General features: G+C 44.0%; 1 protein-coding gene across 16 annotated transcripts in view; it reads right to left on the bottom strand.

Moving 5' to 3' along the window:
- The window catches only part of EPHA5 (EPH receptor A5), a 365,570-nt gene that overhangs the window by 293,926 nt on the left and 52,383 nt on the right, over positions 1–19,261 (bottom strand). The window lies entirely within an intron of this gene.

The following is a 19,261-nucleotide window of genomic DNA, read 5'->3' as shown; positions in this document are numbered from 1 at the left end:
GTATTTCACTTCTTACACAGGAGTCCACATATAACCATTTTCTAGCCATTGATGGGAATGCCTAGCAATATTTCTTATGTCAAAGACAATTTTACTACATTCACTCAAATCCAAGACTAGGTCCTGGAGCAGAGTGACAGAAGATGAGTGATGCAAGATGTGGGGTGGAGGGGAGGAAGGGCAGGCAGGAGGCAAGAACAGGTGGCAGGGGTCAGGCATAGGCATGGAAGGGCAAGCAGCAGCGGGGAGCAGGAAGTGGGGGAGGGCAAGTACAATTGTGGGGAGACAGGAACTGGGGTCGAGGCAAGTGGCAGGAGACAGACACAGGATGCGGGAGAGGGTACAGGCACAAATACAATAAATTTATCATTTTCTATATGTGGCAACTTTCAATCCCCCTGGATCATGGTGTATGCATGAGGGCCGCCCAGACTTTCAATGCATATTCCTGGGCAGGAATTTTTGGAGGAGTGGAGGCTGCCCAGACCTTCCATTCTCCCCTTAGGCCACTGAGACAGAATCCAAAAAACAGACAGAGCCCAGATGTTTAGTACCGCCATGGCTGCAGCTGTATAAGTGTCTGGGAATTGAACCCAGGTCTCTTGTGTAGTATACAAGGATTCTACCACTGAACCACAAGGGACTGCCATTTTCTCTATATACTAATTATTATGGGGGAGGGTCATCTAAAATATGTCATCTTGAATTCAGGTAAATACAGTAAATAAATTACTTGGAGGACAAGTCAGTCTCTAATTTGCTGCATAAAAACATAAGCGCCAGGTTTCCATGGAGGTTTCCTCCTCCGTGCTTGGAAACCATGCCCTGATCCAGAGTGCGGCAACATGAAACGCACACCCTAGGAATCACCCTGAAGGGCATTCTTGGTGCATGATTCATGCTGCTGCATACCTCATCTACAAGTGGGGGAACACTTGCAGACATGCACCCTGAGAACACCCCTGAGGGATCAGGCCCCTGAAAGTTCAGGAACATGTCCAGGGTGGCTGGAGAATGCAAGCAGCCCCCAGCTGCCCACACTCTCACACTATAAGCAAACAGACATCTTCCAAAAAAGGGCAGCACAAACTATTACTACAAATTGTCACACAGACAATTTGAGGTATTTGTAGCATGACAAGAGCATGCACATGTATTTGTATGGGTTTTGTGCTACCATAAACATTTTGATGGAGACAAGTGCAACGTCTGTTTGCAATAAGGTTAGCAAGCTGGTCAATTGACCAGTCAAATATTGTTAATTGACCAGTCAACTGACTGCATATTTTGGACTGGTCAAAGATTGGTCAAGTATTATAGGAAGGCTTTCTGTGATTATAGCAACTAGGGATGTAAATATTGTTTTAAAACTGAGCCATTTAAACTCTTCTAACTATACTGGTTAACTATTTAACCGATAACACATACCTGCTATGGAGGACTGCGGTCTGGGTGGAGGGTGTGCTGAGGATGCCTCCCTGCTGTGAGGCAACTCCCTGCACTGGTGCAACTGACAGCTGGTGCCCAGCACCTGGCATCTCACAGCCAAGCAGTCCCAGGCAACCTGCCACCAGGAGCTTGGCAAGAGGGCAGTGCAGCACAGGGAAGCGCAATTATTGCCCAATTGACTGGTCGATTGACCAAACTGTATTTGACTGATCAAATACCTAAGCCTAGTTTGCAGCTAGATTAATGACTAGATTTACCTTCTCAGTTACACAATGATGGAGATGGGGAACTTGAAAAAGCCAGCAATATTTTTAATTTTACTCATTTCTCTCTCCTTTTTTTTGGCCTGTTTGATATAAATCCTAAGATGTATTTAATCCTCCTACTGTCTTGTTCAGTTCTGACCTTTGCTTCTTATTACACCTGTCAATGCTTCATCTTGAAAAAGCACAGGAAGTATGTTGGGTATTTTGTCAACTTGAGGGGATTCCTGGTTAAAGGGTAATAACCTTATCCCATTCTGAATACATTCTAAGGTCAGAGGCCAACTTATTTACTGAAAATACACCTGAAGCCTTGTCCTGTGGAGTTTATTATCCCCGCATACAGTTAATGCAGAAGTAACAGCAAACACCCTCAAGTTATTATCACCATGCTGAATTCTTCTGATTACATTTTTAATTCATATCTTAAATGGAAGAAAAGGAAATAAATGAGAAAAAACCCACATTGCTGAAAGAAAAAGGGCTATAAAAACAACATCTAGAGAAGTCTTTGGTCCCCTCCTCTGAGAACCCCTTCTTTGCTACTATAACATCTTCCTTTACTCATTTTTAATTCGCCCTTCCTAGTGATTCCTGACATCCCAAAAATCTGAGATTCCCTCCCAGAATCAATGCAGTGCTTTTTGCTTACATTTTTTAAAATATATATTTTTCATTCCAGGTCAAATTAGCCAAATCAGTTCCAAATCATATCGATTGAGCAGAACTCAGTCATTCCTAAAACAATTATTGATTAAGAAGGCAGAACTCAATCGTTCCAAACACCACGTATGGTGCTACAACCAGCAAGCATCCTCCATCCCAAACCTATCACTCTGGGATTTCAGATGCTCCCAAATCCATTGGCAGGCATCCTACTAGCAGGCCCAAGCCCAGAGGCCTTGGGGTTCAGATGTCTCCAGATACTACAGGCAAGCATCCTCCATCCTAGACTAGACTTCAGATACTCCTATACTTGATCTTAACCCACAAGAAGCCAAGAAGCGATATATATATATATGACATATCAGATACAGTATTATAGCTACCAAGGACTGGTGTACACTGAGAAGGAAAAGCTAAGACGCTTACAATGCAAGCAGAAGGCTCAATGCACCCTCAGTGGTGCATGGGGTTGTACATTGTGCCTTTCAGCAAAGAGGGTGGAGCATAATTATACAAACCAACCTACTCTTAAAGGGATAGTCAGCCACTTTTTTTCCCCACTGGTATCTTTATAAGAAGAGTCACTAGGCTTAACTAAGACCCCAGTTCTACAAAAAACAAGAACATATGCATAATTTCACTCACCAAAATAGTCCTATTGACATAACTATAGATCCAGTCTACTCTGTACAGATGCATATCATGTAAGGACAACATTTACATAATGGTCTAAGTTACACATAAACGGTTTAAGAGATCAGAAACTGGTTAAAACCTGTAACAGAACAAAAGTTCAGTGCAGATAAACCAGTTTCAAAATGGCCAAAACTGGTTTAAGTAAACCTGGTTGAATGTAGTATCACACTTAACTGACTGAGGTCAAATTGGTTTATGGACCATCTGTCCCACACCCCTTCCTAGTTCAAGTTAAATCAGAGTCCCCCAGCATCCCAGCATGCTCTGCAGCCCTGGGCTGAGCAGTGCTGTCTGCTCCAGACAGCAGGGTTGGAATTGTCCCTCTGCTCTCAGAGCCGGGGATGCCCAGCATGCTCAGCATGCCCCCCTGAGGTGACAGAGGCAGGGAGGGGGTTTATTCCCCCATCTCTCTCCTTGCTCCATGGGGCTGTAGCTGGGGTCTGCCTGGCTGGGAGAAGCAGCCCTTGTCAGGGTCACACCCCACTCATCGCTCCAGGGGTGGGAGCATGTCCAGATGCCAGCTCGCCTGACATGGCCCCCTGAGGTGAAGGGGGAGGGTGGGAGTTTATTCCCCACTCCATCCCCTCTCCCACTGCGGGACCACAGCCAGGGTTTGCCAGCCCTGGCTGCCACCTCCACCGCTCACCCCCGGCCAGGCAGACCCTATCTGGGGTCCCCTGGAGGTAGAGGAGAGGGAGGGGGAAATAAACCTCCTCTCTGCCCCCTTCACCTCAGACAGCCATGCCGGCTGGCATCTGGCCATGCACTACACAGGCAGCAGAGCCCCCACCCACCCCCGCCAAAAAGAGGCTTGTGCTACCATGACAGAGGCTGCTGCCCCCATCAGGGTTCCTCCCCCCTTGCTGCTCCAGCAGCAGGAGCAGTAGCATGGCTAGACGCTGGCCAGCATGACCCCTTGAGGCAAAGCAGGCAGGGAGCGGGTTTATTCCCCCCTCCTTCCCTTCTCCCTCAGGACCCCAGCCGGGGCCTGCCTGGCCAGGGGTGAGTGGCAGAGGCAGCGGCAGTGGACCCCCAGTGGGAGAGGGGACGGAGAAGAAAATAAACCCCCCCCCCGTCCCCTTCACCTTAGGAGGCCATGCTGGGCCAGCGTCTGGCCATACCCCTGCCTCTGGAGCAGCAAAGGGGGAGTGACCCTGACAGGGGCTGCTGTGCTCTGATCAGGCAAACTCCAGCTGGGGTCCTGGGGCGAAGGAAGAAAGAGGGAAATAAACCCCCTCCCTGCCCCCTTTGCCTCAGGGGGCCATGCTTGACTGGCATCTAGCCAGGGGCTGGTGTCTGGACATGCTCCTTGCCCCCCACCCTCAGCAGCCTGGCAAGGGCTGCTTCCCCTCTCCTTCTTGAGGCACACCCTGGGCTGGGGTCCCTGCACACCAGGATGGGGGTTTAAACCCCTCTCCAAGCATACTGAGGCCTACCAGGGTCTGGCCAACCCCGTCTCTCCCCCACAGCTCAGCTTCCCTCCAGCCCTACCACTGCAGAAGGGAAGGAAGGACTTATTCTAGCACCCCCTGGCTTCTGGCCTAAGCCACTGCAGGCATGTGCCTCCATTTCTGGAATCAAGAGAGTCTATTCACTTGCAAATCGGTTCAATTTATACAGGTTAGACTAGCCTTCAAAGATTGAATCAATTCAGGCTTGGGCTTTTTGAATGTTTGTATTTAGGCAGAAGGCTTGGCTTCCATTCCCAACTTTGCATTGGCCTGCTGAGTGGCCTCAGAGAAGTCACTTCCCCGACCAGTGCCTCAGTTTCCCAATTTTGTAGATGGCTACAGAAGCCCAATAGTGAACTATAATCCTAATCTTCCTTGTAAAGTCCTTTTAGGTCTACTTTAAAAAAACTGCCAGAGATCAGCTAGACAGACTTGCAAGGATAACACTCCATTTGGCTTCAAGGTATAGGAGAGAGGATCAAACAAGTTTGAAATAAGATGCAATGGATTATTTAAGTAAAGATGATGCTGGGAGAGCAGGTAGTGCTTCACATGTCTTCCTGCATTCCAAAGAATAAAAGATAGGAACAATTTAGCGCCATATTGTATTAAAATCACTTACAAATGTTTAACTTTCAGGTGGCAAGCTTCAGAATAAAGTTGCTTATTTTTTATCCACACAGATTTGTTTTCAAGTGTCAGGCTAAAATGTCAGGTTAGCCATAATTATAAAATTAAGATCATTTCCATAAAGCAAATCTAGGTTTTGTCAGGGAACATACAGAAATAGAAGGTTCAATTATTTAGAAGGCCAGAAACATTTCCTGTTTCTCAAAAGTACTGAAATAACTTTAAAAAAAGAACACGGGTAAAGATATGTGCACAAACAGACTAATTGAGCCAGATTCTAATCTCAGTTGCAGCAGTATAAATGCAGCAGACCTCCACCGACTACAGTCAGTATATGCCCCTTTATATCAATGTAACTCAGATCAGGATCTGTCCGACCATCCCCACCAGCCAGTAGTCAGAGAAGGAGAGGGAAAGAAGGTGCTAATGAGTTAAGGCTGTTTATCTCTGTAAATTCACAAGGGACAAATGTCTAGATTTTATCATGGCAGCCACCTTTCACATTCTTGTGTAAAAATCTGTGTTCTGTCATATAAATCTGATCTCCACCAGTCCTAGCTTTGTGTGGGAGAGCACCCTTTATTTCTCCTCTGATTAGCTAAACCATCTTTTTGTACCTCAGAGATAGTAATCATCTGTTACTCTTCTACTTACATCCCTCCTGCAAGAGGGTTAGAGGGCCAATCACTTGTCTGTTTCAGTCTGGTCTATCTAGACTTTCTTGATTAAATCTTTGACATTATAAAGCACTCTAAACAACAAAGGAATAAAAACCAAAATGGGAACAGTCCCAGTGAAATGTGTGCTGTAATGGTTAATGAAACAGCAAACTCATGGCATGAATATGACAACATCTAGCTGAATGTATTTGTATGAAAAAATTAAGTACAGTACAACTGAAAAATTGTATTACACATTTTAATTCCTCTCTGCAGTATGCATTTTTGAGATATAAATCAACCCTATCTGCAGGATTAAAACAAAAATGTAACATTAATTTGGTGCTAAATGTTTCCTCTAAGTCTTTAATAGCCTTAAGAAGGAAAGCATAAATGCATTTCAATGGCTTAGTGTTAAATCATTTATAGAAGACCTATTTCTGAATCAGAACTTTCCAGTAGGCTACAGCTAGCAAGTTAACAGAGGCTGGGGTTGCATTCTTCTCCATCGGTATGATGGCAGACAGTTCACACCAGCTGACTGTGGAAAGGCCAAAGATATCATGGATCCAACTAAAAATAAAAGCTAAAAAGTAGATGTGACAGAACTGCCTCAGGTTAAACTACCAATTTTAAAGTACAGACAAAGACTGCCTGCTATTCAGGCAACATGCTCATCTCAAGCTGCAGCATTTTGGGGCATCCAATTTGCTGCTGCTGCTGCATTGATATAGGTAGCTAAATTTTACTCACAGAAAGAGAAAAAGCTTTGCAATTTCAGCTCACACAAGAAAAAAATCATAATCAGAAACTAAGGGGCTGGTCTCTGAAACTACCAATAGGATGCAGCATATTTTGAGTGCTTCTTTTTAACTCTGTATTGTCTGATGCTGGTGAGAAACTACAAGAACCTGAAAATGCAGTAGGAGCCATGGGTAGATTGTCTGTAAGTATTAAGGAAAACAAGAAACTATAGGCGTGGGGAGATGTGGGGAGAGGTGGGCACATTAGAAGGGAGGGACAGGCTACAACTAGATCTGGATAGGTTACAGGAGTGGGCAGATGAGAATAGGATGGGATTCAATACTGACAAGTGCAAGGTACTGCACCTAGGAAGAAAGAACCAGCAGCATACCTACAGGCTGGGGAACTCCCTTCTCAGCACAGAGGCAGAAAGGGATCTTCGAGTTATTGATTTCAAGATGAACATGGGCCGCCAACTTGAGGATGCGGTCAGTAAGGCCAACTGCATCTTGTCATGCATCCACAGATGCATCACAAGCAGGGCCAAGGAGGTGATCCTCCCCCTCTATGAGACATTGGTCAGGCCACAGTTGGAGTACTGCATCCAGTTCTGGGCGACGCACTTCAGAAGGGATGTGGCCAGCATCGAGAGGGTCCAGAGGAGGGCCACTTGCATGGTCAGGGGGCAGCAGGGCAGGCCCTACAAGGAGATGCTACGGGACCCGAACCTGTTCAGCCTTCACAAGAGAAGGCTGAGAGGGGACCTGGTGGCCATCTATAAACTTACCAGGGGGGACCAGCGGGGAATGGGAGAGACCCTGTTCCCCCGAGCACTACCCAGAGTAACTAGGAATAACGGCCACAGGTTGATTGAAAGTAGGTTCAGGCTAGATATCAGGAGGCACTACTTCACAGTCAGGGCGGCTAGGATCTGGAACCAGCTTCCAAGGGAAGTGGTGCTCACTCCTACCTTGAAAGTCTTCAAAAGGAGGCTAGATAATCACCTAGCTGGGGTCATTTGATCTCAGCATTCATTCCTGCTGATGGCAGGGGGTCAGACTAGATGATCTGCTCAGGTCCCTTCCGACCCTACCAACTATGAAACTATGCATACTCCAAATGTTTCATAGTTTGGACCTCTTCCCAGTTTACCCACTCCTCTTCCACCGGTAACAGTCCAAGCCAAATTTTCTCCCAGGCTATGGACAGGCATTACATATAAATCAGTTTAAGTGATCATAAACTGGCTTAAACCTGTAACAGAACAGACATTCAGTGCACATAAACCAGTTTGAAAATGGCTGAAACTGGTTTGAGATAAACCTGGTTGAATGCAGTGTAAGACTTAACTGATTTAGCTGAAACTGGTTTATGCAATGTCTGTCCCAGACCCTTTGCTGGTTTAAGTTAAACCAGACTTCCCCAGCATCCTGGTGTGCTCTCTGAGATGGGCGGGGTTCTCTGCTCCACAGCAGAGCTCGCCCCTCCCCTCTGCTCCCTGGCTGGAGCTCCAGCAGAGACTGCAGACACAGCAAGGTCTGCCTGGCTTCCTCTTGCCCCACCCCCATCGCTGCTCAAGCAGAGATTCCCCGCTTCCCATCTCTCAGAGCATGCACGCCAGCCCCACGGACCCTATGCATGTGGTATGCTAGCTAACTGAGAGGTGTCTGTGTGTGTGTGTGTGTGTGTCTCCAATTTCACTAGGACAGTCAGACAGGACAGTGTCCACTTAAGGCTTTTTGGAGCTAATCAAAATGTCAGCTGATAACATCCCTCAGAAAAAGCTGTTTAAGAAGAGTCTGAACTAATGGAGAGAGGATACTGTTTTGCTGATGGGGTGATAAACTCTGTTATCAACTCCCTGCTGCCCTGTCAGTTTGATGCAGACAGTATAAAAAAGCAGGGAGGGAGATTGAAAAGCTCTATATCAACAATAGATGCATGCACTGCACACCCCACCTTGCCTCAGGGTGATAGCAGGGGGCTGGGGTCTGGCAACATTCCCACCACTTGAGCAGCCAGCAGGGAAAAGCCTAGGATGGTGCAGGCAGACCTCCCTAATCATAGTGTCCTGCTGGGGCCTGGCCAGGCACTCTCCCAGCTCAACACTATGGAAGGGAAGGGAGGGATGCTCTGGTGCCCCCTGTCTTCAAGCCAGAGCCACTGCAGGCATGTTCCTGAATGTCCTCAGGCCAGAGAGAATGTCTGTGAGGTTACAATCCAGTTCAGGCTAGCCAGGTTAGACTAACCTGCAAAGGTTGAATCAGTTCAGGCTCAGGCTTTTTGAACGCGTGTCCCAAGCCCCACTAGCTGCTTCATGTTCTACTTCGTCTCTTACTTGCAACTGAAGAAATCATTTCCCCTTGTATAAGCTGTTTCATGGATTTTTTCCCCTTTCACAGATGCCTATAGACACCCCCAACCCTCCCACTGGCTGGCCCATGTTCTACCTCCCTTCCACTTTGGGACTGTGCAATATTCCAATGCAAATCATTGTGCATGCTCCTGGAGCATGTGCCGTACCGCTTATTTTTGGCACAGTTTGATTTTTTCTTTTTCTACCAGGATTTCCCAGTAGCAAATTTTGCCCCAATGCTACAAATTTGCAGTGTGGGGTACGCAAGTTTTAATTTCCCAGGCATGTGGTTTGTGGTACTGCAAAGAGGTTTGTGGTGCCACAAACTGCACAGACCTGCACACCTGGATCTGGCCAGTGAGTCCCAGGGAAAATCCTGCATCCTTTGTCCATTTCTATGGCTCCCTCCTCTGAAGAGGAAGGTCTAGCCCAAGTCTGAACACTTCAAACAAAACCCACGTTTGCATGCACCCAGAGAAGAACAAACTCTGCTCTTGGATATAGTTGTAGAGTCCATGTGGCTCTTACTTATATGAAAACCTAGAACAGGGGAAGCATTTTAAACTAAACTGTATGAGGTTTTCCCTTGAAAACATAATTCATTGCATTGTCTCCTTCTGCTCTTCCTTTCACATTTCCCCTTCCCATCTGTTCTGTTTCTCTCTTTAACCCTGTTCCATTTAACCTCTTACTTTGCCACCAGGGCCTCCCTTTCCGCCTGTTCACATCTTCCTGCTTCTTGGTCCCCTAGATATTCCTCTGGCCATACTGGTTCAGGTCCGATCCACAGTCCCTTTTGGAAGCTCATAGTTCCAAGGCCTTGAATGCAGCTTGAGTTTACCTTCTGTCTTCTGTGTAGTTTCTCAGTATATCTAATGCTTAACTAGATCTGCAGGTGCCTCCCAAGATGTAAAACACCATCTGGTCCCTTAAAATTCATCAGAACAGCATTCTCATCCATCCAGGTTCCAGTGACATAATTCTACTTCATTATTCTCCCAAAGAAACCAAGGATATTCCACCCTGCCAATAAAAACCAATCTTCCCTTACCTCCAAATGCTCAAAATGTGACTTTTTCAGCCTGCTCAGGAGGCCAACAAATCAGGGATCATCAGGGCAAATAGTAAAGCACATTCATGGTCTGAAAATTTGTCATATAAGACTCCCAGCACCTTTGGCCCACCAAGAGCTCTTCCATCAGTCTAAGAGACAATATGCTATGCTGCAAAGCTCACTGCTCTGATCCAGGAGAGCAAACACTACCATCCTAAGCTTGTCTTGTGATACACACTACATTAGTCAGCCATACCAGCCATGTTCTTACAGTAGGATCCAGTCAGGTTTTGATTATCCATGCAAAGTCCAAGGTCTTCTCTCCACCATAGTTCTGAAGGATTTCGACCAGCTACTCCCTTACCATAATCACTAATCAACCCTAACGATCTCTCAGTGGTTCTCTACTCAGAAGTGGCTCCATTCTGTGCAGCTAATGTGATTGTATCAGTATGGCTCACAAAAGGACCACAGGAATACAGAAATGGCAGAAACCAGATCTCTTCGCATATTTTTCTCCACATGCCAGTTTTGTTCTCCTTCCTGCAGGTCAATGATATCTGTAAGCTCCTGAAGACTGCCTCTGACACCTCCTTCTCAACCCTACTACCCACTTCCAAAAAAGGAAAACTGCTAGCCAAAGTGGGTGAATTCCCATATGCAGGGGTGTGCACTTGCTGCAAGGAAAAAAATAGCGGCACAAATTTGTGCTGCTACTTTTTGGTGCTGTGCACACCCCTGCATATGGGCTTTGGTGAGGGGTAAAATGCCCCACTTTGGGAAAATGACCATTTCCCCAGTCCCCCTCAGCTTCCAGCATGCTGGAGGAGCCGGGGGGGGGGGACAACTAGAGGAGGGGAGACACTCTTACCAGCAATCAGAGCATCTCCTGGGAGGACAGAGGCTCTGTGCCTGCTACTGCATGCTCCTGGAGCATGTGCTGCACTGCTTATTTTTAGCACAGTTTGATTTTTTCTTTTTGCTACCAGGATTTCCCAGTAGCAAATTTTGCCCCCATGCTACAAATTTGCAGTGTGGGGTGCGCAAGTTTTAATTTGCTGGGCATGTGGTTTGTGGCACTGCAAAGAGGTTTGTGGTGCCACAAACTGCACAGACCTGCACACCTGGATCTGGCCAGTGAGTCCCAGGGAAAATCCTGCATCCTTTGCCCATTTCTACAGCTCTCTCCTCTAAAGAGGAAGGTCTAGCCCAAGTCTGAACACTTGAAATAAAACCTGCATTTGCATGCACCCAGAGGGGAACAAACTCTGCTCTTGGATATAATTGTAGAGTCTATGTGGCTCAAAGTGATTTCACTGGTGCAAACAGTGGTAGAACGTGAAGGTCCCAGGTCAATTCAACCCTAGATGATCCATTAGGATAACATAGTTAAGGCACACCAAGTTCTGTAGCAAATGGCAAACAACAGAGTGATATGACCAGGAGCAGATCTCTCTCTCTTTGATTCCCCAGCCTGAATAAGAAGGTGCTGATCTCAAACAGGGTCAAGTGGAGGGAACCACTTGCATAAGTCTGGAACAAGGCTCAAAGACATGGCTCTGGATGTCTTCCATGTGCTGCCTCCCTGCCTCTTCAGAGAGGAATGTGGCTACATGCAAATTCCTGTATTACAAAAAAAGGGAAACCACTCCACCAGGAGTAGAACAGCACAGTATACTATAACATTTCCATGTTGATGACACTGCAACTCATTCTGCCTTCCAGTCAAATACTGGTTGGGCAGTCTCTGTGTGTCTCCATTTACGCAACTGATGTTAGGACCTGGCTACTGCTCAATAGCCTCCAGCTCAACTTTGACAAGACAAGTATTTCTTCCTTGTACAAGATATTTTCTCACACAAACTGCTCCTTTTTAATCTCTTACTCCCTGTCCCTGACTTGGGATCTGACTTGTCACTTTACTCTCTTCATCGGGACAGTTTTCAAAACCGCAATATTAAGCTAATGGATCTCCAGAATGTCATATTAGGAATGGCACAAAAGAATAGCATACATTGTGGGCAATCCTCCAGAGTTATCCTTCAAAGAAGGGAGCAGTATCATCTCCTGGTTCTTTTTTCATCCATTAGTGTATCCTTTATTGTAAAGCACCTTAGCTTGCTGTTAACTATATTTTTTGTGGACCATATGAAAATTGGCTAGACCTTGGCTACCAGACATTCTACCTAGTCCTGCTCTCAGCAGCATTGCTCTAATTTAACTTTCACTGGCTAGATCATGTCCTCCAGAATAAAAATCAAGACCTATCTTTTTTAGCTGTCTACAAACTTGCCCATAGCTACTGTATTAGAAAGCTCAAGCAAAGAAGCAGCATTTTTAACAGACTCTCCTCTGAACTTTATGCCCCCTGCAACCTCATTGATTCAGGGAGGTTACACAAGGTAATTTTAATGAAAACAGGGGTACAATCATAATTATCCTTCAATTGCACTGGAATAAACTGCAGAACTGGGGAAACTGAAACAATGACTGTGCCTCCCCAAGAGTGTACACACGGGAACTGATTGTCCAGTCTATTATTTAATTCAGTGGTGTGGAAGGTTGACAACTCTTACAATTTTGTGGTAGGTTTGCTGATATTTAATATAATACCTAAAGCCACAGCTCCTGGAGGCATGGGATAATAAAACATTCTCAGGGTTTTACTTTCATTTAAAATAAAAATAAAAATAAACCTCATGGTTGCAGGAAAAAACCTTGAAATTATGACCATTCCCAACACTTAAAAGCCAAATGGCAAAATTAAAAGGACAAAATTAAAATCATGAAGCTGAGTCAGAAGTCATGAGTTGTGTAAAAACTGATAAACACTGAGACATTTATCATTTTTTACATACCTCATGGCTTCTAACTCAGCTTCATGATTTTTTGGGAGAAGAGAAGAGTTGCTTCATCATTTTTGAACAGCCAGGCTTGGCAGTACTGGGACTAGGTACAGTTCTACAGATCCCAATGCAATCTCACCACTCAACATCATAACAAAGCTAGGCAGTAGTAAATTAGGTTCATCATTTTAACACAAAGCTATAATTCTCCCCAGTGCAGCGCAGAGGGTGTGAAATCAGGGGAAAGCACCATCATGGAAAACCCACAGGATGACTGTTGACAGAGTCAAGTAGAGGGCAAAGGCAGAAGCTGTGCAGAAGCAATTCAACTTAACAATGTTTCTCATGTCCTGTCCACGCCTGCAACACACCATCTCTAAGCAGCCAGGATAGACAGGGCTGGCACACCTTGAAGAGCTGTGGGAGCCCTCACAAAGCAACTGTGCTGTCTAAATTCTCCATGATCTGAATATTATTAATACCCCCGATGTGGTTTCCGGGAACTGTAGTTGGAGATAGAAATACAATGACCTTTCACTGGACTGAAAACCTGCAATCTCTGATTGAGTTCCATCAGAAATTCAATAATCATCATCCCTCTACCTGACTACCTCTTGAATAATCCAGCACCAACATCTCCTTTTTTAGACACAATGATCAGTATCCAGAATGGTAAAATACAGACTATGTTATACAAGAAACCCAGAGACCAGCATACATATCTGCACAAAACCAGCAATCACCCTAAACACAGCAAGAAAGCTGTGATGCACGGCCAAGCCTTCAGATACCACCAAATTTGCCCTGAGGAGAATACCCAGGATTGCCAACTCACAAATCTTAAGAAGACTTTTACTCAACAAGGGCACTCCTCCGGAGAGACAGATCACACATTTAAGAGAGCCACCTGGACGTCACATGAAGAATTGCTGCAGTACAGAAGGAAAACCCCCACAAATCGCACTCTGCTGGTTATGACATATCACCCCTCCCTCAAACTCATATGGAAAATACTCAAACAACTGCAACTAATACTAGAAGGAGACCCAATTCTTAGAGATCTTCCCAGAACCACCCATCCTAGCCTTCAAACAAGCACCAAACCTCACTAACCTCATCACCAGAAGCAAACCTCCTACGACCCAAAACACACTGAATGGATCTAGACCATGCCATGACAAGAAATGCAAAACCTGCCAACACATCTCCACCACCCCCACAATTACTACACCCCACAACAGAACCATCAGCATTCCTGGATCTTATAGCTGCACTTCCAGAAATGTCATATATCTAATCCAATGCACCAACTGCCCTGATAGAAAATACATAGGAGGGACCAAACAACAACTGCACACCAGAATACACGCAAACTGAAAATCTATTAAAGACAAGAATACCCAATTACTGGTGGGTGCACATTTCTCACAAGAAAACTACTTTCTCTCCAATCTCTCAGTTCTAATCCTTGAAGGGAATTTACAAAACACTTTTCGCAGACGAGCCTATGAACTTCACTTCATCAACCTCCTGGATACAAAAAATCATGGACTAAATATGGATATTGAAACCTGCCTGACATTTGACTCCCCAGGTACCTCTCAACTATTTACCTGCTACATTCATCCCCCACCCCCTACCAGCCTGTCTCTCACCCACTGATTCAATTTATATCTTCACTGACTGGCTTTCTTGCATGCAGACCAGGCTCTGGCTTCTTTACTATTCATTCCATCCAGGAAGAGCACACACCAATTGCAGATGCATCCTCAGCCTGATTAAGTGTGTTTAAACCTGAAAGCTTGCTAAGAATGTTTTTTCCAACTATTTAGTTGGTCTAACAAAAAGTATCAGATTTACCCAAAGAACCTTGTCTGCTTATGTTCTTAGACCAACACGGCTGCAACCTACACCCCCATGACCAACTGCAGCACTAGAAATTTGCAAGATATGCTAACTAGCTCCAATTACTGGTGGGAGAATGAAGGCAGAAAAAAAAATAAAGGCCACAGGGATAAAATTTTCAGGGCAAGGATACCACAATATATAGATCTCTCTGTAAGGTACTGACCACTTCCCTCCCACATTCCTGCATCCATCTCAGCACAGCAGTCAAGGGTCTGTGGTTCAGCACAGAATTTCAGTGCACACATGTGTGCTTTAAAGCTAAGAAAGTTCCATATAAATCAATGGACTGTTACTCTAGCTTAAACTTTGTGCTTAAGGTTAGTGCTGAAGTGGGGCTATACAGACTCATGGATTTCTAAAAGGCACAGATTTGCAGCAGCCCACATTCAGTTTTGCACAACGTTCATACTTAAGAGGGAGCATATGTGCTACCATGACTATATGGGCATATGGGAACAGCTGGTGACATTTTTTCAATGAATAGAAAATTCGTGGAAACATGCAGTTTGAGTAGGAACAAAACTATTTTTGAATTCAGGTTGAATCTAGTGAATTGTTTTGGCCAAAAAACAGAATAAGGAGTAGGTGGAAATGGTAGGGGGTGGGAGGAGTGGGGACTCTTAACATTTTCAAAATAATTTTCAAAATTTGTCTTTCTTTAGAAATAATATTTTCATTTAAAATATAAATTGTATTTAACAAATATAAAAAGAGAATTAAACCCCCCAAATAAAATAAATGTTCTGTTTTGATTTGATCCAAAGTTTTCATCTGACCAAACACATTTCATTTTAATTTTTGCATTCAGCAACTGAACCAAAGTATCTGTCATTGACACAACTCTAATGAAGTTTTTCAATATCCTCACACGCCTTTACAGCACCAAAAAAACTATAAGGAATCCTCCAAAACTTCTACAGCTCTGCAAATTTTATCTAAAAGGGATGTAGCCTATAGCAAAACCTCCTTGAGTAGAGCAGGAAGAGAATCTGACCATGTCCTTTACCTGCCACAGCAATCATACAAGATTTTAAACAAATCTGACAATATACTACAGTTTTCATACATATCTTTTATCTCTCCCCACCACCCCACCCTCCTCTCCCAATGGACACAAACTCATTTCCCCAAGCATGTGTAGAGGAAAACTTCAGAACCAAAGCTTTAACACTCTTGTCTCTTCTTGCTGACAATACTTAGACACAGAGACATAATGCAGAATAGGCACATAGTACAGAAATAATGCAATTAATCTCTCAATTCAAACAATAATTTGAACTAATATAACTAATTTGAGGAAAAAAGGACTTTTGTAAACAAAAATAACAGCTGCAAAAGATTTTCTGGTGGTTTGAAACATTCCCTTTAATGTGTCTGGTTTAAGAAAACAATTAAGCACAGTCTACCAAAAACCGGGTTATAATTCTTGTATTTTTCTGCTTGGCTGCAATTTTGTTGTAGCTCTTTATTAATGCCGCTATACTATAGTCAAATAAACTAAAAACATGTTTAGTAGAACTTCAAAACTCATTAAAGTCAGTGAGAGTTTTTTTCCCTATTAATTTCAGGGCACTTTGGATCAGGTGTCTATGGATTGTTTTTCCTAAATGAGGAAATTAAGCATAGAACCTGTTTATTTCAAGGGAGAAAATGATGAGTTGGGAATCTAAATCACTTTCCTTGATGAATGCTGCATTTGGCTAGGAAAATATTTTCACACCCAGTACATTCAGAGTCATAACAACAGCTTATAAAATATTTAACAAAATAACAGATGCAATATAGGATTAAAAATAAATAAAGGAATTGCAAAAGCTCAGGCCATAAATTTTTAAATTCAGATAAATCTTTCCCCAAAATAAATTCTTCCCCCTCTAAAAATCTGAAAAGCAAGAGTTGATTGTACCACTTGATAAAACTGATCTTCCATTTATAATGTTAGGGCACAACAATCGCATACTGAAAATCATCAAGGGAAGGGATTTAGCATTTCAGTCAGAACGCAAAATGATGCTGAAAGCAGCCTGCAGCTTGGGATTCTCATTAACCTTCCACTGCCATCCTCCACGTTTCCCAGCGGCACCACTCTTTAAGGAGCACACTATTTTTGTGTAATCACTTCAACAATTATCAAAAATCCCCCAAGACTGACACCTTCAGACATTCTGTGCATTTCAGCAAAATTACTGACACGTTTGTCCTTTGATCCCTATTCCCTCTTACAGATCAGCATATAAAAAAGGGTCATCGCTAACACAACCAAATTATTTCTTCCGTGCATCCTGATGAGGACACGCACACACAATATGATTTAAAAGCCCGGGACGTGGTTTTGCAGGCAGCGAAACCACAGAAAAGACAAAGTTGCAGCTACAAAGGAAGCTGAGACTTCGATAGCTGACAGTGGCTTCGATTTCACTATCCCCTTGGATTCCATTCGTCTGTCTCGGAGTTGATATCTACATTAGCTAATGAATGTTCACATATTCTCTGCTCTCTTTTGTTCTCTGTGTTTCAAAGGGAAAGACTCTCCTGGTAGAGAGCAGACTTAAATTAATAAAGTAGGGAATACATATATATATTTCTACTCAAATTTAAGAGTAAATTCTCACTGACGCTACTTTAACTGGCTCTAGAGGAACAGCTGGGCTCAGAAAGATCATTAGCAACTTACGGGTGGCAAAACTGCTCACAGGGATAATATAAAAAAAGAGATAGAATCTATATTAAAGACAACTCAACATCACACCAAGTTTTATCATGACAGATTTTACCCAGAGATCTGGTATTGTGTCCTTGCATTGTGCTAAAAACTGTGGCCAGCCAGGTTTTAGCAGACTGAGAGAATGGTTAATGGGCTGCCTCCCTTGTGCCATTACAGTCTTTAATTACATGACTGCTTACTATATGTTCTATAGGATCTTTGCAGTACTGCCAACCCCAAACATTCAAATGTCAGAATCACACCCCAAAAGTCACGATGATGGTGATGATGTGGAGGTTTTTCCTTCACTCCCCACCTTTTTTTTGGCAGTCATGTTTTCAAGCTTCTCTTGACAAACATGAACACTAGAAACTTACTTTTTTCCTAATGAAAGCTGAACTTCTCACATAAAAACTTGACTCCAGGAGCTAGTCCTTTATGCAAAGCACTAAAAAGTGTGCTAAATTGTGAGAATTTGCAATGCTGCCTATGCGCATTCAGTGCACAGGATGGCTGAATAAAGGTACCAAATTAAGGTTACCTGGGCAACTGTATACCTGGCATACCCTGCCATTCAAGTGCTTGACTTTTCAAACTAAATAATGATGCTGAAACATTGTTTTTTTTTAGTGTTATTTATTTACACAGCCTTTCTACTAGGGCTGTGCAAAATTTTGCCGGTTGTTTTGTTTCAACACTGTTTCAACTCATTTCAAGCTCAAAACAGTGAAATTGAATCAAACGAAGGGCTTTGAAACTGCCTCAGAACAAGGGCAGTCGAAACGTTTTGAAAGTTTTGAAACATTTCAAGTTTCAAAACTGAAGCTGGGCTTGCCTGCAGGGAAACAAAGTAAGGAGAGGGAGGGGGAAGAGGAGGGAAGGACACAGTGAGGGTGTGTCTTAACACACATGCTGGAGAAGAAGCTTCTGCAGGAAAGGAAAGAAAGGCTCTGTCACAATTTGGCTGCCTGAGATGCTGCTGGTGCCACTGTGCTGCTTACTAAGTTATTATCGGTTGTCATTTAAAGTGGTGGACCGAACTGAGACTGTAGGGGAGGAGGAGACCTCACTGAGGCACACTACCGTGTTGTATAGAGGCCCTAACGCCAATAAGGGCACACCTAAACACACACACACACACACACACACACACGTGTCACAAGTTTTTCTTCTCAGCAGCCTCAGGTGCAGTTTCCCCGAAACTCCTGCACCTACCTCCTTGAAAGCTGGTAGGTTTTATGGCCTCAGCAGGGGCTAGTATACCTGCAGTTTTCACCCCCCTGTGCCTTCACACTTACAAGTGACACGACTTTTGGTTTCAAGACTTCGAGGTGCAGTTTCCCAGAAATCCCTGTACTTATCTCCTTGAAATCTGGCAGACTTAATGGCCTCAGAAGGGGCTATCATCCCTGCAAGTTTCATCTGAAGGAGCTACCACCCCTGCTATTTTCATCCACGTCTGTCAAAAAATGACAACGTTATAGGAAGTTTTGCGCTTTGTGCTTATAGCCTATGGGCAAAATGTCAAAACAGCGTCAAAACAGCAAACCAGTTTCAAAGAAACTAAACTGAACAGTGCTATCAAAATGAAACAAAAATTGAAATGAAAGACTGTCCCATTGAAACGGCAAAATGGAGGTTGAAACAAAACAGTGCTGTTTCGCACAGCCCTACTTTCTACCCCCTCTATGTTTGTATCACATCACCGTGGTAGAACAAAGCATCAAAGCAAACATTTTCTCTTCCCTTACTTGTGGCTTTGCCAAGGAACATTTGCCTTCTCCCTAACACCTTGTCCTTCTTGGCTGCAGGTAGAGGTAAGAATTGCCAGGAGC

The sequence above is a fragment of the Alligator mississippiensis genome, chromosome 2 (assembly GCF_030867095.1).
Source record: "Alligator mississippiensis isolate rAllMis1 chromosome 2, rAllMis1, whole genome shotgun sequence".
NCBI classification, from domain to species: domain Eukaryota; kingdom Metazoa; phylum Chordata; order Crocodylia; family Alligatoridae; genus Alligator; species Alligator mississippiensis.
This window is presented reverse-complemented; position numbering and strand designations above follow the sequence as displayed.